Below are 24,766 nucleotides of genomic sequence, written 5' to 3'. Positions count from 1 at the left end.
CGTAGAATGCAAACATTTTTAGGCAGTTTTGTATGGTGGTCACAATTTGGCACAGGTCCAGGGCTCAGACCTTCTGGATATTCTGAGGATATAAAAACAAAACTGAGGCCTGGATGCCTGGCACAGGATTTGCTGGGGTCCATATGCTCAAGGAGGACTTGCAGAAATCCCTTAGGAGAGTCAGTCTTGAGGGGTTGAGCACCCTATTGTTGGATGTGAAAATGCCTCATTGTTGATGTGAATTGTAAAAGAAAATTATAAAAGTGCTTAACATTAAGAAGATCAAATCTAACTGTGTGTAGAAAAGAAGTAAAATCCCTTGGCCATGCAAGTCACCTATAGATGGCCAGTGTCCATGAAGGGACTCGGGGTTTGAAGTCTTGATTGGTCTCTGTGAGGCAGTTTCACTTTGTCTTCCCCAAACTGACAGTGTCCCCTTCTTTGTGTTTAGAACACAGAGAGTTCCTGGCTCTGGATCTTGGAGGGACCAACTTCTGTGTGCCCCATGTGAGAGTAACGTACAATGGGCTCCAGAATGTTGAGATGGAGAACCAGATCTATGCCATCCCTGAGGACATCATGCGAGGCAGTGGCACTCAGGTATGGCCTCTCTCTCAGGGTCTATGAATGACTTCCTTGAGATGTCCTTTCTGCACCTTCTCCCACTGCTCTCAGATTGGAGACACTATCATGAAAACATTCCTGGATACTAGCACAGCTGTAGGGATCCCTGTCGGCCAGAGCCTGGCTCTTCCTGCCACATTTTATGTGCAGCGGGTGCTCAATAATAAAAGGAATGCATGGAGGAGAAATGAAGTAGAATGCTCTTCAGTATTGTCACATCTTTGGCCTAAGGCTTGGGAGAGGTGACAGCCCCCAGAATTCTGTTCCCTGTTCCTTCTACCAAACCAGGCCACTCCTGGGAAAGGAATTTCTGATTATGAGCAGAGCAAGTGAGGAAGGTATTTTTTAGATCCTTTATTTGACTTTGGGCGTGGCCTTGAGGGTAAACCTATTTTCCTTCCTTGAATGCTGGGGTTGGAGAAGAAGCCTGGGTCACTGGGATTGTGGGCATTTTATCTCTGTGGAGGGTGTCACATGGCTCCAGCATAAAGTCAGGGAAACACAGAGGGGTGAGTCTCTTCCACTGGCTCCCCATGTACCTGTGCCATGTTGCTGTGTTGAGGAGGTTGGGCTCCTGTGTTCAGGCAATCTGGCTGAGGGATTTGGGGCAAGTGATGATGGCACCTGGCAGAGCATCAGTGTATTCATCTGAACAGAGGGATGAGAGTGTGGAAACTGTGGTGAGGACTAGAGGAGAGGAGGATGCATATTAAGTATTTTACACAACCTGGCCCATAAACTGGCACTCTTAACTATTTTTCTATACTTCCAATTGCTTCTTTGTACTCTGCTCCAGGATGCTGTGGCAATCATGGGGGATGTGGTCATCTTTACTTCCCATCACTTCCCTCACCCATTCTGAGCCTCATCCCTCAGATTATAAATACTTGAGAATCAAGTAAATAAGACAAAACCAAAAATAGCACCTGAAGTTTGACTGTGCTTGCAGTTCGCTGAAGATGTGTTGGGTGGATATTTAAGTCATCTGACACATCACATCTTTGTAGCCTATTGCTAACCCTTCACCTTGAGGGGCATAAGGATCTCACAGTCCTTGTAGAGTCCTCCCCAGGGCCTGGAAAGGGTGTGGGACTTCAGCAGACAAAGTGGAGTATCTCTGCCAATCCAGAAAGAGAATTCATTTCAGACATTTATGATCTGAGTGAAATTTTCCTTGACAAGCTTACCTGGAAATCTCTTAAACCATCTAGTTTCTGTTCTTCATGTATCTACATAGGCAAAATGTTTTAGCCCAAATTAATAAACAAAAACCAACGAGTATGAGACCTACATGGAAATGAAGAACTGTTGGGTTGTTAGGAAGGTTTGGAATCAGTGGAAAAAAAACTATATAAATATGGAACAGAAATAAAACTAGGAGAAAATATGACTGTTGATTTTGCCCTAAGCAAGAGAAATATATATATATATATATATATATATATATATATATATATATATATATATATATATGACAGAAAGTATTTGGAAAAAATACTGAAAGGAAATCTAAGGTGTTATTTTATTGTTATAAATTAATGGTGCTGTTTTTTTCCTACACCCCTTTTGGGTTATTATGCATGAGTATTTTAAGTAAAGGAAAATAAATGGATTTTTAAAATGCAAATTTTGTTAAAACCAAGACCAATTTACCAAACTCCAAACTTGCAGAGGTTTTTTGAGGAACTCTGAACCTGGGCAGAGTGAGTCCCTGTGTAGGATTCTAGAGGCAATTCTGCTCTTCTATTGGGGAAGTTGATAAGAGAGAAAATATGGGATGTATTAAACAAATTCCCAGTACCTTCTTCCTGATACACTAGTCAAAATGATTTTTAGTGCAAAGAGTTTTATCCCCCCAAAAAGGAAGTTGTGTTCTGTCACATCACTTCCTTTTCAAAGCAGTAGGACATAAACCTGAATAGTAGCACTTACAATACCTAAGGTGTATCTTGTGGGAAGGGGAGTGAGTGGATCCTTAGACCAAAAAAGAAAAGGAAAACTTTCAAACTCCTCACAGTGATGCCCTTTGAGCTTTTTTATAGCAGGAAGATGTTAGTTCTTTCTCTCAGCATCTATCTGTAGGTCCTCAGCTAACAGAAAAGGGGTTAGGCCTCCAGTTCAAGGAAGCAGATGGTCTCCTCTTCCCCACTTTAAAAAAAGGTAGGAGGCTGAGACAGGAGGATTGTGAGCTCAAAGTCAGCCTCAGCAAGGTGAGATGCTTAGCAACTCAGTGAGACCTTGTCTCTAAATAAAATACAAAATAGAGCCCAGCCCTGGCCAAGGGAACTTTTTGCAGGGGTAGAACTGCTCTCTATCTGGCCTGCATGATTCTGTAGCTGTCAGCATCTTGAGGCATTAAGTACTTAGGAAGTGGGGCTACTGTGATTGGAGAGCTGAATTTTTATTTTTATTATTTTCTAATGATTTGAAGTAGCCCCAGATGGCCAGTGATTACTTTGTGGGCAGGGCAGTATTTAAAGCATCTTCACTGCCTTTCTTCTCTGCCTTCCCATCTAGAGAGGGAGCTGGTGAGGGGAAGGGCTGGTGAGGGGAAGGTGACTTTCTACTTCTCCTTTTAAAGACTCTTCATCTCTAAAGATTGCTTTGTCACTTTGAACAGCTGCTGTAACTTCCTTTATTGGGGAATTAAACTGTTTGTGCTAAAGATCATTGACTAGTGTGTCAGTAAGAAGGTGCTGGGAATTTGTTTAATACATCCCATATTTTCTCTCTTATCAACTTCCCCAACAGAAGAGCAGAACTGCCTCTAGATAGATATCTCTAGAAACCCTATTTGCATATTAAAATACTTGACCTCTGTTAGAGGAAGTTGGCCCTTGTACACTGGTGATCTCCTTTGGTGAGAGACCCGAGTCCTAGCTTAGCACTTGTCCTTGAGAATGCTTTGGTTTAGAGGTAGAAGGTTCAGTATCAGCTGTGTTATCAGACAGAGGGACAGAATATACCTAGGGAGCCCAGTTAGAACTCCCCACTCCTAGGTTGGGCTGGCTCTGCCTTCCAGCTGCCTTCTGCTGACCATACCCCAGGCATCAGAGAGCCAATCAGGACTGTGAATCTTTCCTCAACCTTTCAGTTTCTAAGTAAATGCAAACAATTTTCTGTGGTTTAAACCACAGCAGAATTTCTGCTATGGTAGGTCTTGGGAGGAGGGCGACTGGATTTTGCAATTTTAAGAGGTTTCCAGGTGATGGTGGTGGTGGTGCTGCTGGCCCAGGACTATTCTTTGAAAATCTTTAGTAGAATTTTTACTTCTTTCTGGAAAGGAAAAAATAGTTGTTCTTTTCCATTTCCCCCTCCCCCACTTAGCTTTTCATTTTTGCCACCTGGTTAACCTTGCACTTGGAATGTGTTCAGCCTCTTCCTTATATTTTGTTCCCCAAACTGCTGGCCTCATCCTCTCAGCATCTGGAGGGTCACCAACTTCTCTTTGAGGGTGCTGAATGGCCAAGAAGAAAGTCAGGGCGCTTTCTTGGGGCTGATTGAAAACCTGGCTCATTGTGAATGCAGCTTTCTCCAGGGCTGAGGAGCTGTGGGTCCTGCTCAGTGTGATCACAGCTGTGAGAGTGCCCATCCACAAAATCCTATTCTTTTTTGCTCTTTTTTAAAGAGAGAGTGAGAGAGGAGAAAGAGTGAGAGAGGAGAGAGAGAGAATTTTAATATTTATTTTGTAGTTATCGGCGAACACATCTTTCTTTGTACGTGGTGCTGAGAATCAAACCCAGGCCGCACGCATGCCAGGCGAGTGCGCTACCACTTGAGCCACATCCACAGCCCAGTCTTCCATTTTTGAAAGTAGAAAACAAAGATAATTTCTTTGGATTGCCCCTAGGTGATTAGTTTTCTAGAATAGAGGAAAAAATAGAAAAAAGTTACTCATTTTTGCTAAGTTGGTTCATAGAATGCCAACACAGAATGTTCTACCACTCCCCCAGTCACAAGAAACACGGATGATGGTGAGGTGAACTTTCCTTTCTGGTAAGATAATTGGCTAGGCATTTGTGTCTTGGGGGGTCTGCCAGGGCCACCAAAGGATGTCCTATTTATAGGGTGTGCATGGACTTTCTGATAACTTTGGCCACAATTTTCCCCTTCCTCTCAGGGTTATTTTGACAGATGTTTAGATAAATGGTCTAAATGTAGGACAGCTTTTAATGAGTACTAACTAGTATTAAGCCCTTATATGAACTGACTCTTTTAATCATTTGAGGAACTGTTTGTGGGCAGTCCAGTTACATTCCCATTTCTTTGATGAAAAGCAAATGAAGACTCAGAGGGTAGGAAGAGGATCTGGTACAAATTCAACTAATTCATTTGTGAGCCCAAGGTCTTAATTTCTGTGTCATTCTGCTTGCTCATCTTTCTGTATCATGTGTCCTTAGCTATTTGACCACATTGCTCTATGCCTGGCCAACTTCATGGATAAGCTCCAAATCAAAGACAGGAAGCTCCCATTGGGCTTTACCTTCTCATTCCCCTGCCACCAGACTAATCTAGATGAAGTAAGATGGGTTCTTCAGAAGACTTGCTGCATTGCTTCACTCCTGGGGCTGGGAGGACTGGGAAGAACTCCCTTGTGGCCATCTGTTGCTGTGGTATCGGCAGTAGCACTGAAGGATTTTATAGCTAAGGATTCAGTATTGAGAGTTCTGGGCTCCAGGTGACTGTGCATGTGTGGAGGTGTTGAGGGGTGAAAAAGTATCGGGGAGGTGGGTGCTCTTTGTTACTCTGCATTTCACACCTATTGCATAGTGTCCCAATCCCACCCAGGGTGACAGGAATGAGAAGCTAGGAACTCTTTTGATCCTGAGTGTTTTGATGAAAGGTCTTGAAAGAAGGGTGCTTCATGAGTTAATGATTCAAGGATATGCATATCTTATTTTGACAAGTCTATAGCTTGCTCTTTCTGTTTCTTAGAGGCGGTAAATCATGAAGGCATCACTCATTTGATCTCCTTTCCTGAACCTGGGAGGAGCCTGAGTTTCTTTTTCCTCCACTAGTCAGGAGACAGTCTACAAATTCAATGATGATTTTAGCTGGGCATCAGAGAGCTCTACTAATGATGCTTGGCAAAATGTGGCCTGTGTTTTAATTGTAGAAAATCAATATTCATTCCTTGGTTGTTTTGTAGCAGAGTTTCCTGGTCTCATGGACCAAGGGCTTCAAGTCCAGTGGTGTGAAAGGTAAAGACGTGGTGGCTCTGATCCGGAAGGCCATCCAGTAGAGAGGGGTGAGTGTGGAGTGGTGGGACCTCGAGTGTGCAGGCTCTTTGGGATTCACTCTGAAGTCTGTGCTCAAACTCAGACTGAGAAGCTTTTGTAGAGCTTAAGGGGAGTTATTCTTCTTCTCTGTTATTACCCAGTAATTTTATATATGATCAGATGCCTTTGGGGTTTTGAGATTAACATGGTGGAAAGTAATCTTAGTCTTGGTGCAAGAAAAACCCGTCAGTCCTGAAGAAGACTTCATATCATTTCAAGTAAGGAAGTTGGCATGAGGGTGACATGATGGTAGAATGGGGCAGAGGGTGTACAAGATAAAGTTCTGTCATAGGAGTGGGAGGGAGAGAGAGAAAAAGAGAAAGGGAGTGAGGGAGATAGAAGGAAGAAGAGGGAGGTGAGAGGGAGAAAAAAGAGAAGTAGAAGAAGTCAACAAGATTGACTTTTCTTAGTGCAGTAATGGCTACAAATTAGACCACAGGGCTGGTGTCAGGAAAATGGTTCTCCACAATGAGAACAAGCAGGGTGGGAGTGAGTTGCCTGATATTCACTTGGGTGTGGATCTAGCTTTCCAGCTCGAAACTTCCTTGGCTCTGAGTTGGGTTAGTAAGCCCGTTGCACTTGAGCTGTGTGTCTTGCTGCTCTTTTTCCATCTTCACATCCTGTATCCATCCCTTCTGTGATGGTGAAGGTCAGAACCCTCCATTTAATCCCTACAGGACTTTGATATTGACATTGTGGCTGTGGTGAATGACACGGTTGGGACCATGATGACTTGTGGTTATGATGACCAGACTGTGAGATTGGTCTCATTGTGGGTGAGTGAGCTCTGGGTGTGAGAGCCGGATGTGCAGTTGGGGGAGTAGGCTGAAAAGAAGGGAGTGACCTGTAGACTGGGTTATATTTGAAGATAATGATGTAGTTGCTTTGGAGGACCAAGCCAAGGCTTGTGGAGCTGGGGGTAGTAGAGTTCTGGATCATATATTGGGTAGCCCAGGAGTCTGCAGGAAGGGATCCTAATATGGAGCAGCCTTGGACAGTAGTGTGAGAGGAAGATGGGGGCAGGGGAGGGACGTGTAGGGAGGTGTTTGAGCAGTTCCTTGCTTTGGTCAGGCACTGGCAGCAATGCCTGCTACATGGAGGAAATGCGCCACATCGACATTGTGGAGTGCGATGAGGGGGCGGATGTGTATCAACATGGAGTGGGGGGCCTTTGGGGACGATGGCGCGCTCAATGACATCCGCACGGAGTTTGACTGAGAGATTGACATGGGCTCGCTGAACCCTGGGAAGCAACTGTGAGTTGGCCTTTGAGTGGCGGGGTTGGGGGGTGTGTTGGGAACTGAGGTTGGGGCTGCTCAGGGACAGGGGATTTGTTTTCAGGTCATCTCTATAGTCTTACTTTGTCCCCCAAAGTTTTCCAAGGCACCCACAAATTATGGGAACATTTGGGAATATAAATTGCTGAGAGGGCTCTAAAACCAGCGTGAGTGATAAACCCCATCATCCTTCAGCACATTCACTTTGGAAGGCCGTATCCTAGTTCTTGAAAGCCCCTTAGTAGCTCTCAACCACTGCACCCCACAAAGGACCAGGTTATATCATATGGCTGCTCACTGCCAACCCACAGAGTCCCAGGGCCTCCTGCTTCAGCTGCAGACTGACTAAGGCTTATGGAAAAGCTGGCTTCTCAGAAGCCTTTTTGGGCTCCACCCTGGGTCTGTGGCCCAACCATAATCTTGAAGTAGATCGGATAAAAGGCCCCAGCATTTTGTGACCTGAATGTTCTACACTCCAGCCAGGCCAGACTTGGTTTTATGTTACTTTCGACTCTTACACAACCTTATTTCATTCTCACATTTGCCAAATATCTCTGAAGATGTTGAGACAGGATTGCTGCAAGCACTAAACATAGTTACAAAACATTTTGAGCAATGCAGCATCTCTCTGGTCTTCTTGGTGTTGGGACTGTTTTGGGAAGTCTTTTCGCACAGATCTCTACTTAGAAAGGAAAACTAGCCCTATAAACCAGGTCAGTGGTGGGCAGCCTTTTGCTTTACTGGGGAGTCTTTTCTTCCTCAAAGCTTGGTTTCATTAAGTCATAAGCTTTTTTTTTACATGTTGGAATGTGAGTCCATTTACGTGAACTTAGGAACATACCGGTTGTGTCTGCCATAAGTGACCAGAGGTTTATGAGCTGAGAAGTCACTCACTCAATGCCTGCCTCCATTAATGAGACACACCCATGTCATTCCAAAGAGCCCTGTACCCTTTGAAGTATCAAAAGACAAAATTGCCAGCCAGTTCTTGACAGCATATTCCTGGTTTATCCATAAAAAAAAGATTGGGGAGTCATCTTTCAAATTGTCAGCTGAGGTAGCCCCAAAATCATGAGCGATGACATCACACTGTAGAGACCCGCTTGCCCTGGAGGTGTTTCCCTTAGCTCCCATACAACTAGATTCACATGTGAAGATGTGGAATCCTCACTGTTGAAGCCAGGTTACTCCCAAGGCAGTTGCCCATGTTGGTACTTTGACATTTTCAATGTGCTTTGTGCTCAGAACAAATGCTGCCACCTGTCCCTTAGCTCCAATGCTTCCTGACTTGGCCTGAGTTGTCTCTTTGTAGGTAATGTCCAACTCCCTTCCACACCCCTGCTATGGGCCTCCTTGTGACTGAAGCCAGTCCTAGACAGTACCAGTAGCCCTAGGAGCCTCCTCTCTCTAAGACCCAGAGGCTTTCTGAGAGACCAATGGGTCTTCTTTGCCCAAAAGAGATTGAATTTCCTCTGCCACATAGTCATCGCCAGAAAGACTTCTAAAGAAAACAGTGTCACCTAGTGCTGCAAAATTAAATTACCAAACTGCCTCAGGTTGGGAGCTGATCTCTGCCTTTCTAAAACATGTTTCTTCTATCACCAGCCTGCTCAGAAACTTCCATTGTGTTTACCCCCAGACTATTTGAGATCTGTTCCAACTTGGTCTTGTAATCTTGCCTCACTATCTTCCTGCCCCAACTTGTCCCCCCACCCCACCATTTTTTCAGGAATCCACAAATTGCCTGTAAGAGGCTTGTGCCCTAAATTTAATCAGGTTGATTTTTTTTTCCTCTTGAAAAAAAATATTGGGACTCTGCATGAGATTTTATTTCAAATAAGTTTTTTTTTTTTTTTTTTGGAGAGAAGAAATTTTTAAAAACATTCTCCTACACAAAATTAAATTACGTAAAATCCAGTCTGTTCCAGGATTTTCTATACTCCCTGGTTGTTTCATCTGTTTAACTCCTGTTTTTTCCCATTGTTCAAAACTCACCAGCCTGAGGGTCAGTCCCAATCCCACAGTTCCTGCAGCCCCCCCAGCTGTCACATCAACACACACCTGAATAAGTTAATCCTTAATCATGATGACCTCTAAAGCATACTGAATCTCACATATTTGTGTCTTGCCTCCCTAGGGAAGTTGTGCATTCATGGATGGTGGGGGGGGGTATTATTGCTTTGGTCTGTATTTCCCTGCAGGTTTGAGAAGATGATCAGTGGGATGTACATGGGGGAGCTGGTAAGGCTCATCCTGGTGAAGATGTCCAAGGAAGAGCTGCTGTTCCAGGGCAAGCTCAGCCCAGAACTGCTTACCACAGGCAGCTTTGAAACCAAAGATGTCTCAGATATTGAAGAGTAAGTTTCTGGTCCCAATGCCTCTCCCCATAACCGAGTGTCTGGTTATGGGGAGAGGCATTTGGGGAACATGGATCGGGCATTGGCTTTTGACTCTTTGAGCAGGAGGTCCACGTGATTGTCTTTTTTTTTGGGGGGGTGGTACTGGGGATTGAACTCAGGGTTGCTTAACCACTGAGCCACATCCCTAGTTCTTTTTAAAGTATTTTGTTTAGAGATAAGGTCTTGCTGAGTTGCTTAGACCCTCACTAAGTTGCTCAGGCTGCCTTTGAACTCATGATCCTTCTGCCTCAGGCTCTCAAGCTCCTGGGATTATAGGCATGTGCCATGTCACCTGGCCACAAGAGGGTCTTGAAGGTGGCCCATGGTGGACCTGTGAATTCACTCTACTTACTTGTCTGTGATCCTGTGGATTTTGAGAGTGATGCTACCAAAGTGACTCAGGGTTCTGGGAACAGTCGGCCTGCACATGCAGGGACTTGGGCTGTTACACTGGGTTAAATCCTGGAGACATTAACAGGGGCACCTTATCACTTGTTTGCATCTATCTCCTTGTTCTTCTCCTGAATTTCTGACATCTTTTTTCTTATCAGCAGTTCTCTAAAGGGACTACCCTGAGCCCTATTTCAAAACAGAAAAATAGGTGCTTGGATGCCCACAGATATATTCACCCACTCATAGTCTAGACAGGGATGGGAGTGAGGATGGCCCATAGTATCCTTATAGCTGGGGCTAGTTTTCCATTCTTGCTATTTCCTCGTGTGAATAGAGGGGGTCCCATTAGTTGAGGAACCAGGTAGAGAGAGCAGGCGATTTCAGTGCCAAAAGGAGCAGTGAAAGCATTCCAAGGACTTTGTTCTGAGTGGAACCTTTAAACAGTGGCTAAAGTTGCTACACCCCAAGGGGATGGTAGTACTCAATCTAGTGAGGCATTTGGTTCCCCTGAGAAGGATACTTATGGTGTCAAATCACCTACCCTTTCCCACCATCTTCAGACACAAACTCTGGCTGCTTTAGAGAGAACAGATGGGCACCACAGCTGGATTCACATGTTTAGAGGTGATTGTTTATAGAGGCAGAGATTCTGTCTGTTTACCCTAAGACAAGCAAACTGCAAATGCAAAGAGTGCAGAAGGTGCATGAACCAGGTCTTATCTTCATATTAAAGCACAGAAAAGAAATACTGGTTTTTCTTACTGGGGGAAAAATGAGCCAGGGTAGCACTGTATGTGGGTGTGTGTGAGTGAGTGTGAGAGTGTGTGTGTGTGTGTGTGTGTGTGTGTGTGTGTGTGTGTGTATGTGATGCCTGGGAAAGATACCTCAGGGTGGCGATGTTGCATTGTATTCCCTCCTTGTTGTCCCAGCCCTGCTCACAAACAGGTAGCAAGGTCATAAGAGAGATTCTGTCCTCACTGATAGATGGGGTTTGCTGGAGCTGATGGGCTTCCTTGCCAACCCATACCCTCCTCCTGTTGGCCACAGTGGGTCAGACAAGTGCCCACACACTATTTTTCTCATTCCCAGTGATAAGATGGCATCCGGAAGGCCTACCAGGTGCTGGTGTGGCTGGGTCTGAATCCATTGCAGGAGGACTGTGTGGCCACTCACTGGATCTGCCAGATTGTGTCCACACACTCAGCCAACCTGTGAGCAGCCACCCTGGCTGCTGTGCTGCGGCATATCAAGGAGAGCAAGGGCAAGGATAGGCTGTGCTCCACCATTGGGGTTGATGTTTCCATCTACGAGAAACACCTTCAGTGAGTCAGCATGTTGGGCCCAGGAGTGAAGGAGGTCCCAGAGTACCTGGGACCTGGTGACTCCATAGGGCAGCTCTGTTTTTCATCCCAAGGTGTTGGGGATCTTTGTAGAATTATAGTTCCCAACGGAGCAAGTGGCTACTGGAGGATGTCATTCCTGGTGTGGGTGGAGGTGATTTCTGAAGGCTGCTGATGACTCAGAGCTCCCCTGGCTGCTGGGTACTCTTCTTGGCCACCCTCTTCTTTATAAGACAGAGTTTCATTCTTTACTCTTATGATTCTTGGTGGTTCTTATATGTGCTATATATTCTGCCAGGGACCACCTCAGCACTGGGGGTTACCAGCCTCTGATTTGGGTATTGAATTGATGCCATGCTGCATGTTTTGATCCCTTGAGTTATATATATCCAGACATTCAAGTTTCAGTTGGGACCTGAAAGATGCCTCTTGTTGCACTCACTTAATTTCTCCTAACATGAGTGCCAGGTCAATATGCCATCATTAACTGAGCTGGTCACTGTGGAAGGTCTCAGCTCTGAGGTCCCCTAATCTCCTAGCTCAGTGCCTCCCAAACTTTAGTTAATGTGCACATGAATCACATGGGGATCTTAAGAGGCAGATTCTGGTTCAGAAGGTCTGAGGTGAGTCTGAGATCCTGCATCTCATAGCCTCCAGTGAGGCAGTTGGCTCATGGACCACACTTGGAATGGCAAAGCAATACCTCAAAGCAGTCATCACCTGGAGAGTTTCTTGCCTAACATAACATGTTATCTTTAGCTGTTCAGATACCTTGAGATGGTTGGCAGAAATTGGCAAAAGAGAGGCAAGAGTGCAGAAGAAGTGACATCTTCAAATAAAATGAGTTATGGAACATGAAAAATGGGTAATGTTAGAGCTACCTGATTCTATTAGACTGCAGAGGCTGATTGCAATCTTCTGGGCAGAGGAGATACCTTGTGACTGCACATAGGGAACAGTGTTTTGCTAGAAGTGTCCTTTCCTTTCAATGGGGGATAAACCCCACCAGGGCAGTCATCTGAGTTTTTATACAGGGATTCCTAACATGGGAAAGTGTGGATGGAGAAGGCTGAGGGCAGCCTTGCTCTTGCAGGCCCAACTTTTGGGCTGAAGCAGTGAGCCACTGTGCAACCATTTATACCACTGACCTTAACTGTGGACACCTGTCTCTTATCTCACCTGGGCGGCTACAGTTTTGCCAAGCGTCTTCTCAAGGCTGTACGTTGGCTAGTGCCTGACTGCAACATTCGCTTCCTCTGCTCTGAGGATGGCAGTGCAAAGGGGCAGCCATGGTGACCGCGGTGGCTTACCGACTGGCTGATCAACAAAGATCCCGCCAGAAGACCCTGGAGCCTCTAAAACTGAGCCATGAGCAGTTGCTGGAGATCAAGAGGAGGATGAAGCTTGAAATGGAGTGAAGTCTGAACAAGGAGACACACTCCATCACCCCTGTGAAGATGCTGCCCACCTACGTGTGTGCTACCCCCGATGGCACAGGTATGCAGCAGAGATGCTCACCTGGCAGGCCTTTGTCCTAGCATCGATACTTGGGGAGCTCCGTTAACATTAGCCTTGGACATTTGAACTGCAACCTGTTTTTGAAGCTATATTACTATAATACTAGAGTCAACTAGACATACCTCAGCTAAAATCAAACAGTACTTACTGGTACCTACTATGTATCAACACACTTAATGCCTATTAATTCCTTTAATATTTGTTAGCTATTAAAGATTAGTAGTTACTTTTGTGTATTAACAAACTGCTGTATGTGGCAAAAAACAGAGGCCTGAGAAGTTAAGAAACTTGCCCAAGTTCACACTACTAGCAAATGTCAGAGCTGGGATTCAAATCCAGGAATTTAGGTACCAGAGCCACTGCTCACAACCATCACTTGGTCCGGGTCAAGGGTCAGTATACTGTACTACCTGGGCCAGGTTTGGCCTATGCCTGTTTTTGTGAATAAAGTTTTATCAGCACACAGCTATGCCCATTGGTCTGTACAGCATTCATGACTGATTTGCACTACCCTGGCAGAGTTGAGTGTTTGCAGTAAGACTATGTGGTCCACGAAGCTTAAAATGTTTCCTGTCTGTCCCTTTAAGAAAAAGATCACTATAAACCCTCTTGTAGGTCTTGCAACCTAATAAATGGAGGTCTTTTCCAAATTCAGAGAAAATGATTGCTGAGCAGGCCAATGTAGCAGTTAGTATAGGTTCCAGAGACTAGGGTTTGATCCCTGCTCCCTTTTTCTACTGATGTAATTCTACATAAGTAATGTTGTCCAGCTCAGCCAGGTTTTGATCTTCCATAAGAAAGGAATGAACTGTATCCCTTTGGATGGCCTAAGTGTTGGATGGGGACTGGGAGGCTTGTGGCACACTGAAATTGCCTAATGGTGGAAGTTTTTCTCATTTTAAAAGATTTTCCTTCTAATTCTTTTAAAGAATTACACTCTCTTTTTCCTTCTCTAGTCTGGAATCTAACCTAAGGTGGTATTTGATTTGGCACAAATAGCGTATTTAGATAGTTTCAAATATACTCTATCAGCATCCCCAGAGCTCTGCATTGCTCACTTTGACTTCTGGGCCCCCAGCATGTGGACTCATATGAGAGTCACCAAGGAGCCAGCAGAGATCTCATCCTGGGGCATCTTTTTTCTTCATCATTAAATATAGCTCACACTCCATCACCCCCTGAGGCTTCTGAAGCTGTAGAGTGACCCCTGTCAGGGGAAGGTAAATTAACTGTCACTCTTTGTCACCCCAGCTCATTACCTCCTTGGATTTGTTTTCCAGAGAAAGGGGACTTCTTGGCCTTGGACCTTGGAGGAACCAATTTCCAGGTCCTCCTGGTGTGTGTGTGAAATGGGAAGCAGCGAGGAGTAGAGATGCACAACAAGATCTACTCCATCCAACAGGAGGTATTGCATGGCACAGGCGATGAGATGAGCAGCATGGAGCCTCCAGAAGGGCCCAGGAAGCTTTTTGCTTTCAATGACAGCTCTTTCCTTGTTCACCCATGGACCTGGAGAAGGTTGGTGGGCCCCAGGATCAGGCTGCTCTCTGTGTTTGTGCCTGAGCTTTCATTTCTTCTGGATGGAGACCTTGAGCTCCTGCTGAGGCCTTGTTGGGGGCAGCCCATCTAGGCCAGGGCCTCTTTCTTAGTGCTCCAACTTCTCCCCACAGCTCATTACCACATCGTCCAGTGCATCACTGACTTCTTGGAGTACATGGGCATGAAGGGTGTGTCTCTGTCTCTGGGTTTTACCTTTTCCTTCCCCTGCAAGCAGAACAGCTTGGATGAGGTAACAGTGCCTTCCCACAGGGCTCTCCTATGGGCTTTATTGACCTTAATTAGTGAAAGAAGGGCACTAGTGACCCTTGGGGAGGAAGGGCCCATTGATAAGAATAAGTTGGTTGAGGCTGGTGGAGGTTAAGTGGGTTAGTTAGGATCCAACTTTCTTTGGAAGAATGATGATGGTGATGCTAAAACAAAACATTAAACTCACATATTTTAAGCACTTATTTGTATGCCACATAATATATTTAGCTTCCTATGTGCATGATCTCATTCAATCCTCACAGCAACCATCTATGTTAAGTGTTCATATGCCCAATTTTCAGTAAAGAAGATAAGGTCTACAAAGGTACTTGGTGCCTTGCTCCATGTCATCTAGCTTGGGAGTAGCCAAGCCACTATTTGAATTCTGTTTTTCTGATGTCTTGATCCCGTGAGCTCAAATTCTCTCTCCTGCTCCTGAGGCTCTTACAGGCGCAGGCATTTTTATTTTGTCTCCTGTAAATGTGGATGCTCTGGTCTTTCTACACTCACATTTGCCTCTCATTCCTGTTCAACTTGCCTTGGATGAATGAAAGAGGAATTTAAGATCTGGTGTTCCCAGATGTTCTGGACAGGAATACATAAAGAGATGGAGGACAGCTGAGTAGGCAATGCTGGGATCTGGGCTGATGGCTTCGATATTAGAGTATTTTTATTTGAATAGTGGTTCCTCTCTGACTTAGCCAGTCATGTAAAAACCTGCATGCATGCTGCAGGGTTATGGTGCTGTGGATGCAGTTTCCAGGTGCAAAAGGCATGGTTCCTGCCTTAGATGCTTCCAAACTGGGCTGTTGAAGCAAGCTCAGAAAAGTAAGAGCTGCTGTTTGGACCATGGCAATGGGATACTATAGCCCTGAAGACACGCAGTGAAGTGATGACCTGAGTGCAGTCCTGGAGGAAGTGAGGAGTACTTGGAGCAAATTAGAAGAATGACTTGATGGGGAGAGATTTTATTTATTTATTTGTAATTTTTTGAGAATTATAATATCTACATTATATAAAAAAGAAGAAAAAATGATTAATAGAAAAGTAAAAATAACAATCCAAAAAAGTCCTTCCAGACTTTTCCTACAAATTTTTATTTTATTTTATTTTAAACAGACACTATCTTTTCATACCATCATGTATGTATATACTTTATTGGGTATGATAACTGTTTCTATCTGAATAGAAGTAGTCTGAATAGAACAGTCATCCTGCTGGATCTTAATCTGTATGTTCCAATTTTCTGTAAGGAGCACATGTTATGTCTAGGATCATAAAAATGAACAGAAAACAAAGGGAAAGACAATTCTATCTGTTAGCCGATGAGGTCATCCTGATGATGAGATATTAGCAGGTGCTCAGGAGGCCTGAGGGCCTCTGGCTGTGCTTACTCACCACTGGCCTTGGGCAAGTCTCCCCAGCTGTTGGGGCCTGTTCGTGTCTTTTTATAAGGATTACCTGAAGTGATGTTACTTGAACATTCTATAAATTTTAAAGCGCCGAACTTTTGCCAGAGATATGAAGCTAATGTACAGATGAGAGAATTGGGTGGAGGTGAGCACACCCTTGTCTGGATGTGAGTGTGTAAACCAAGGCTCCACAGGGATGTGCTTTGTTCTTCTGATTTTCTTGGGATCTGATCATGGTGTGACACATCCAGGTGGATGAGATGCCAAGGTGATGGGCATGAACCACCAAGCAAGGCCTGGGGACACCATGCAAGTGGATGGTAGTGAGCACACAGTCCACTGGTGGGTCCAGCCTCTTGGAAAATGGATCTGGGAGTGCTGACACTGGTTCCTGGTATTGGGAAGCACAGAGGGCTCCAGTGAACAAAGATTTCTCCCAAGTGCAAAGCCACCGGGCATCTACTTCCAGATGGCCCTGTGACATAGTCAAGGGCCACATTAAAGATGGGCCCACAGATGACTCTGAGAAGCCTTAGAGAGCTTTCTCACTGAGAAATGTGGAGGAGTGTGAGGCCTAGACACTTCCCCAGCTATGGCCAGGTACTCGTTCACTGGATACGGAAGTATGAAAAATTAAGAGATGTACTGGCCCTTCTGATTTAAGTTAAGGACAGGGACAGGGTAAAACTGCTTTGCCCAGTGAGGGAAACATGTGTTGGGACATTTGCACAGTGCTTATGAGCCAATAATTGGAGTCAGCATGTCTGGAGGTGAGTCCTGCTCCTAGCTTCAAACTAGGCCTAGGCAAGTCACCTGGGTGCCTGGGTTACCTGTAAAAGGTGGGTGTGATCATGATAAATGTTCTCCAAAGATGGCTGTGGGGATTAAATGGTGTAGCATATGTTATGCACCAGCATTGGTGCACAGGAAGTACTCAGTAAATCCAAGCAACAACCTTAGGAACAACCTTAGGTTGAGGATCACTGGTAGATGAGAGGGCTAGTTACTCCAGGGAATCTGTCTAGTTTAAGAGGTTGAGAGCCCAGAAATGACCCAGCAGCCCTTCTCTGAGGTCTTCTCTATGCTTTTTAGAGTATCCTCCTTAAGTGGACCAAAGGCTTCAAGGCATCTGGATGCGAGGGTGAGGACATGGTCACCCTGCTGAAGGAAGCGATCCACAGGCGAGAGGTAAAGGAGACCCCATGCTTTGATTCCTTGATGCCTGAAGTGATCTGTGAGGGGCAACATTGAGTGTAGTTGCTTTGGCTGGCAGGAAAATTGATGTAATCACTCAGTTCAGCAATGGTTGAGTGTCGACTGTGCATAAAGCTCTGTTCTGGGTGTGGGGATTCAGGAATGACAGGAAAACAAAACAAAACAAAACAAGAACATTTGTTCTCAAACACAAACCCATAATTCAATGGCAACTGTTATTAAGGGCTAAGATAAATGAAGTTGGACAAGGAGAACAGATAAAGTGAGCAGGGAAGTGGCAATCTTAATAGCAGCACAACTAGGGAAGTCTTCATGCAAGCCTTGAGCGAGCCTCACATGAAATAAGTGAGTGAGTCACAGCATTTGAGATGTATTTTATATACATGTAAGTGTCCTCGCAAATGTCTGAAGGGAGAATGAAGGGAGAATGTTGGGGTTCACTTGTGGACTAGGCATCTGCTTCTGCCTTCTTAGGAGTTTGACCTGGACGTGGTGGCTGTGGTTAATGACACAGTTGGAACTATGATGACCTGTGGCTATGAAGACCCTCACTGTGAGGTTGGCCTCATTGTTGGTAAGGTTATGAACCATTCTCCCCACAGGGGCGGGGGGCACAGTCTTGGATGGCTGGGAGGCTGGAGCTGAGTGAGACCTTGTGTCCCTGTGATTGGCAGGCATGGGTAGCAATGCCTGATACATGGAGGAGATGTGCAACGTGGAGCTGGTTGATGGAGAAGAGGGGTGAATGTGCGTCAACATGGAGTGGAGGGGCTTCAGGGACAATGGATGCCTGAATGACTTCCGCACGGAATTTGACAAGGTTGTGAATGATCTTTTGTTCAACCTGGGCAAACAGAGGTAGGCACCCAACTAGGTGAGGGCCTTGTATCCCAGAACTGGACAGCAATGAATGATCAGAGTCTCCCCCATAGCATTTGCAAGGAAGCTTTTTATCTTGAGATGACAATGGGTTTCTTAGAAAGTTCTGAGTTAGTAAACGTGAGGAAGCTGCTTCCGCGAGGCCTGGGAGAGTGGAGGTGGGGGTGGGATCAAAACCTAGGGCTGAATCTGTGAGGGACAAATGATGAGTGGACCACTGCTGCTCCCAGGGTAAAACAGCATTGCTGGGACACCCACACAGGAGCAAATCCTTTCTTCCTCCCCCAGCCATCCAGCGTCAAGCACCCTCTCTTTCCAGAACTGTTCAAGGGCCAGCATCACAAAGCTCCATGAGTGGTGGTGGTGGTGGTCAGGTGAGGGGAGGGTGTGAGCAGAGAGTACATGCCCAGTTTTGCTGAAGGTGGAGGATCAGTGTGAGAGGACACTAGAAATCCTGCTCAAGTGAATTAAGTGGCATTCCTTTCCCACCATTCTATCCTCCACTTTCCGTTCTGTCTCAACACATCCCACCACCTTCCTATTTAACCTCCATGAATTGCAGGTTTGAGAAGATGATCAGTGGCATGTACTTGGTCGAGATTGTCGGTAACCACCTTATCAATTTCACCAAGCATGGGCTGTTCTTCCGCGGCCCCATCTCAGAGTGGCTAAAGACAAGGGGAATCTTTGAAACAAAGTTCTTGTCTCAGATTGAGAGGTGAGAGTTTATTTAGGGTTTGGAGGAGGATGCGGTCATGTCCTATGTATTTCTCATGGACAGACAAGCTGAAGGATTTCACAGCTCAAGTGAGATCAGAGCAGAGCTCACACAAGTCAGTCTAGTGGCTCACACATGAACGATGGTGCTGAGCATGGCATGGGGCCAAGAACAGAGATATTGTTGTATTTTTAGGTCAAATAGAACAAGAAAGATACCTGATCATAGGATGTAAATTAAAATGTGCAGAGGAAAATAATGTGATGAAGCATCCATGCTTGGCTTGGGGATTCTTCTTCACTGCTGGCTGCAACAATCAGGCAATGAGGATTGATTAAAGAGGACAGGCTTCACTCTATCAAGGACTAAGTAAACATCAGGCAGGGCAGAAGCATGCTATGCTGTGGCTTGTTAGAGTGAAGCCTCTGTCCTCTGATCTAACGGCAGAAAACTCTGTTCCAAATTAGAATGGTGAATTTCAGAGGCCTGAAAAAATTAATGCTATGGTTACTCTCAAAGCATAGACCAGGAACTGGGTTACTGACCTGAGTGGGCCCCAAGGGCATCTGCACCAGTGAATAGAGTCTGCTCAGTTGATGGGTAAGGAGATGATTCCAGATCTCTAAAATAGTTTTCTTTATAAAATAGGGTTTATTTTCTCACTACAATTTTATGTGCATCTATTTCATAAAAAGGACACAAGCAGAATGCAGACTGCCCAGTGTGGGGAATGGAAATCAAGCAGGAGTGTAATGCTAGTGAGTTAATGCTTGTCCTGAAGACCCAGGGACAGCAATGAGAGAAGGGACATGAATGTGTTCTACAGCTGGAAATGCCACATGCTGGCATGGCCACTGTCTTTATTATTTCCAAATGAGTAGACAGTGAAGTTCCTTTGGGTTTGGATATGTTTTGTAGTGACAGTGTTCTACCTTCCCTGCACAAAGTAGAATGAGGACCTTCTTTTAAAATTTCCTGTCACTCTCAGGAAGAGTGAGGTGTGGTCCAGCGGGATGAGCACTAATCTGAGTTCGTGATCAGGGCCCACTTTGTAGGGCCTGATCCCCGAGGACCGGAACCCTTGAGAGCCTCCCAGGATGAAAGAGCCAACCATAGGGGGGTCTCCAGCCCTCTCTGCTCTTGACTGACCACTCACCATCTCCCTTCCACCCCAGCGACTGCCTGGTCCTGCTGCAAGTCTGTGCCATCCTGCACCACTTGGGCCTCGAGAGCATCTGTGATGACAGCATCATCGTCAAGGAGGTGTGCACCGGGGTGGCACGGCGGGCAGCCCAGCTCTGTGGTGCAGGCACGGCTGCCTTTGTGGACAAGATACGGGAAAACCATGGGCTGGACACCCTCAAAGTGACAGTGGGTGTGGATGGGACCCTCTACAAGCTACATCCTCAGTGAGTGCCTGATCCCAGACCTTTATCGCTTTGTCTTTGTCCCCATTCACCTTTTAACTTTATAGAAAATTATTGGTCATTGTAAATAGTTGTTTTTAATGTTTGTAGTTTGGAGATCAGTAATCAGAACCAGAATCAGGCCTGTGTTCAGTATTGGACATGTGTTGCCTCCCCCCCTGCAATTGCACTCTCTCCCTCCTCTGCTAGGAATAAGGGCTGCCCCAAATCAGTCTCTTGCTTTTCTTTTTCCCGAATCTCTATGTTACACATCTATATTGTTTAGTAAACATATACTAGAAATTGAGCATGATTTTTGAACTTTCCATGAATAGAATCACATGGCTTCTTCTGTGACTGGCTTTTCTCACACAGCATTTATGGATTGTTTATTTATTTTGGAGATAGGGTCTTGCTATGTTGTCCAGGGTCTCAAACTGCTGGGTCTTGAGCAATACTCCTGCCTCAGCCTCCCAAGTGTGTACTATGTGGATTATTTCTAGACTTTGACTCATATTACAAACAGTGCTGCTGTGAATGTTCTAGCAAACATTCTGGATCTCAAGCAAGATTCTCCCCCTATGATCTAGGGCAGGGGATTGGCAATCAATAGCCATGATTGCTCATGTAAATCAAGTTTTATTGGAAGAGAGTGGCACTCATGTGTTTATGTGCTGTCGATGACTGCTTTCATGTGGAGTAGACACAGACAGACCCTATGGCCTGTGACACTGAAAAGGATTGCTGCCTGGCCCTTTGCCATGCCCTCAATATGGAAATATCAAGTTCTTCTTTCTTTCAACTGTATTCCTTGTTTCCCTTGTCTTCTCCTTTCTCCCTTCTTATTACCATTTTGCTTCTGTCTTCTCTCACTTGTCTATTTGTATAATTTATTTTGAAGTCAGGAAGTAGCCCACATACTCTCTTCTGGAAGCCTTTCAGCTAAAAGCCCAGCCTGCACAGTACCCACGGGGTGGAGTGAGGGTGGAGAATCCTGGATTGAACTGTGACCACCTCTCCCCACATTTGTGTATTTTTTTTCCTAAATCAAAATGTTTATATCAACATTTTTATTTATAAACATAGTTTCGATATATCTGGACAGTATTATACACTATCTACATAGCAGCTACTTGATAATTTTTTTAATTTTTATTTTAATTTATACAGGACAGTAGAATGCAATTTGATACATCACACATAGTTAGAGCATAATTTCTCATCCTTCTGGATGTACATGATGTAGAATCTCATTGGTTTTATAGTTATATATGTACCTAGAGTAGTAATGTCTGATTCATTCTACTATCCTTCCTGTCCCCATAACCCACCACCTTATTGTGAATTAGCATCTACATATCAGAGAAAACACCAGCCTTTGTTTTTTTTGGGGATTGACTTATTTTGCTTAGCTTATTCTCCAGCGCCACCCATTTACCAGCAAATACTATCATTTATCTTTAAGACTGAGTAATAGTCATATATATATATATATATATATATATATATATATATATATATGTATTTTCTTAATATCAATCACATTTTTTATTCATTCATCAATGGAAGGGCACCTAGGTTGGTTCCATAGTTTAGCTATTATGATATAATGAGTTGAGCTGTCACCACATTTATTTTAATGACCTAAGAGGTTCTTTGAGTCTGCACTATTAGTGAAAAGAGGGGGACCTCCAAAAATCCAAGTCCCTCTCCTCAGTGATAAGTCTCATTGTAAAAATAGGAGTCTTGGCTCCAGAAGAGGGTTGGGAAAGGGACTTTTATTCAGCTTTCTCTTCCTGTCAAAAAATGCATGTGATAATCAACTTATAAAGAGGAAAGGGTTATTTTGGCTCACAGTTTGGGAAGTTTCAGTCCAAGACTGGTTGGCCCTGCTGCTTTGGGGCCCGTGGAAAAGTAGCACATGATGGCAGGAGTGTGTGTGGAGCCAAACTGCTCACCTTGTGACTGGAAAGTGGAAAAGAAAGAAAAAGGGATACCAGAGTCCAACAATTCCCTCCAAGGGCATAGCCCCAGTGACCTAAAAGCCTCCCACCTCTTACATGAGGGACATTTAGATCCAAACTGTAGCAGACATGGAAACCTAACCCCTAACCCTGGGACTGGGCATCCTAAGCTTCACAGAGGAGAAGGCATCCTGACCCTCTTGAATTAGGAGGGGTTGGATGGTGACTGTCTCTTTTTCCAGTCCCATATGAAGATGATCTGTGATCTCTGTAATGTCCTAACAGAAACACTATAAATCTGCCCCTCTTGCCTTCAATGGTATTTTGGAGTCAGTGTAGGTCTGATGTGAAGTAATAACCCTTGGAAAATATAAAAACCACATGCACAGGATTGGGTCCTCCCCTACAGAGGAGGTTACACACTTCTGCAAGACTCATAGGTGGCTCACAGGACTGTTGAACTTCTTTCACTGATTAATTTTAAGAGCACAGTTCACCAGAATCCCAAGGCATTTGTCCTAGAGTGAAATCTTAGCTCCCTTGAGCTAAGTGCTAAATGGGTACACTGTGATGTTGAACTTGGACAGATTATTAGCATCTCCCAGGCTTAATTTTCTGGTTCAAATAAATAGACCCACAGGGTATCTGTCGTGCTCCTCCTCTTAATTACTCATGGGTTGCCAGCATTACTTCTCACCTCTGAGCACACAAATCTGTCATGACTAAGGTGCTTTGTTCTTTTGTCTTTCTCTTCCTTTTTCCAGTTTTGCCAAAGTCATGCATGAGACTGTGAAGGACCTGGCCCCCAAATGTGAAGTGTCATTTGAAGTCAGAGGACGGCAGCGGGAAGGGGGCCTGCGCTCATCACTGCAGTGGCCTGTCACATCCATGAGGCTTGTCAGCGATAGAACCCCGAATTCGGAAGGGACTTCTCTGCTTCCCCCTCTTCCCCGTTTTAAATTATAAGGAGTTATCTTCTTGTGTCAGAGACAGAGTCCCCTCAGCTTTTCCTTGGCAGAGAGGACCCCATCGGATTGGGATTTTTTTTACATTCACTGTAAAGTTTTGTGCCCAAGTCTTGGCCTTCCTGAGATACAGAAGCCAGGACTGTTCATACTGGTCACAACCATTCCCATTGGTTCTCAAACAACTTAAAAAATAATAATAATCCTTAGCACCCTGCCCTCCTCCTGGAATTCCACATCTCTGTGGAACATTGCTTGACAATAACTGAGAAAGGAAAATGATCAAGGCTGAGAGAATAATAGAGCCAATGATACAGGAAAAATAAAAATTAGTTCCTTTTGTTCTTAACAAAGTGGTGAGATCATGGGAGTATAAGTTGGTAAACTGGTCAAAGTATAAATTGGTAGAACATGTTCAGTGGGAAATAGGTGATATACATATATAATAGGTTTTGCATAATTTTCCAGGAATTTGTGCTAAGGAAATACACATTGGAAACTAAGTTTCTGACTGTTATATGGTTTATAATAGCTAAAAATAAACTGTTTGGCTCACCCTGTTTCAGGGTCCAGATAGTAAAAACAATTGTCTCCAGTTTTTCCAAACATTATAATTTAGTGATGTGATTATACAGGTGATGGAAAGTGGAGAAGCCAAATACTACAGAGAAGCAACCCAGAAATTATGACATCAAGAAAAGTTACTTCTGAGGCTGGAGTTGTAGCTCAGTGGTAGAGCGCTTGCCTAGCTAGCATGTGTGAGGCGTTGGGTTTGATTCTCAGCACTGCATAGAAATAAATAAAAAATAAAAGTCCATTGACAACTAAAAAAAAGCTGCTTCTGGAGGATTGCAAGTTCAAAGCCAGCCTCAACAATTTAGCAAGTCCCTGAATAACTCAGTGAGACCCTGTCTCTAAATAAAATATAAAAAGTACTGCAGATGTGGTTCAGTGGTTAAGCACCCCTGGATGTAATCCCTGAAACAAAAAAAAAAAAAAAGGAAAAGGTGCTTCTATCCTGCTGCCTAGATCATAGTGCAAAAGCTGGGGTGGGGGGGAGTGAAGAGGCAGTAACTGGAACCACAAAACTGGGTGGGGGATGTAGAGGTACCAGGGTTTCTCTCCCTCCCACCTTTTAGTGTTCTGTAGTGTTTCCTGATGGCTGAACCTAGTTGGTAAAGGGTGCCTGGGAAATGGGATAAAGAGCAGGCGGGTTGGATGACTTGGACCCCAGCAATTAGCAAAGTAACTGGCATGTGCCCTACATTATGGTCTTTGATTAGACCATTATATGGAGTTATCAAAGAATATCATAGGCATTATAGAAGAATATTTAATAATAAGGACAATGTTCAGAGGATGCTGCTTCATGGCCCCAGTGTGTGAGAACCTGAACAGTTGACCTCTGAGGGAGCTGCATACTGGGATCCAACGGATTGAGAATTGAAAATGTACTTAGGCCTTGATATTTGCACATGTAAGCTCTTATCATTCCTGGAACAATACATATAACAACTATTGACATTATATTAGGTATTACAACCAGCCTAGACATCTACATTCTCCTGTAT

The 24,766-nt window shown here is 44.6% G+C and overlaps 1 pseudogene; it reads left to right on the top strand.

Annotated features, from left to right (window-relative positions):
* Nucleotides 1-528: 528 nt before the first annotated feature.
* Nucleotides 529-23,138, top strand: LOC143388986 (hexokinase-2-like; annotated as a pseudogene).
* The last annotated feature ends 1,628 nt before the right edge of the window (nucleotides 23,139-24,766 follow it).

The sequence above is a fragment of the Callospermophilus lateralis genome, unplaced genomic scaffold (genome assembly GCF_048772815.1).
Source record: "Callospermophilus lateralis isolate mCalLat2 unplaced genomic scaffold, mCalLat2.hap1 Scaffold_43, whole genome shotgun sequence".
Classification (NCBI taxonomy): Eukaryota; Metazoa; Chordata; class Mammalia; order Rodentia; family Sciuridae; genus Callospermophilus; species Callospermophilus lateralis.
The sequence above is the reverse complement of the archived record's forward strand: the minus strand, read 5'-3'. Positions and strand labels throughout refer to the sequence as shown.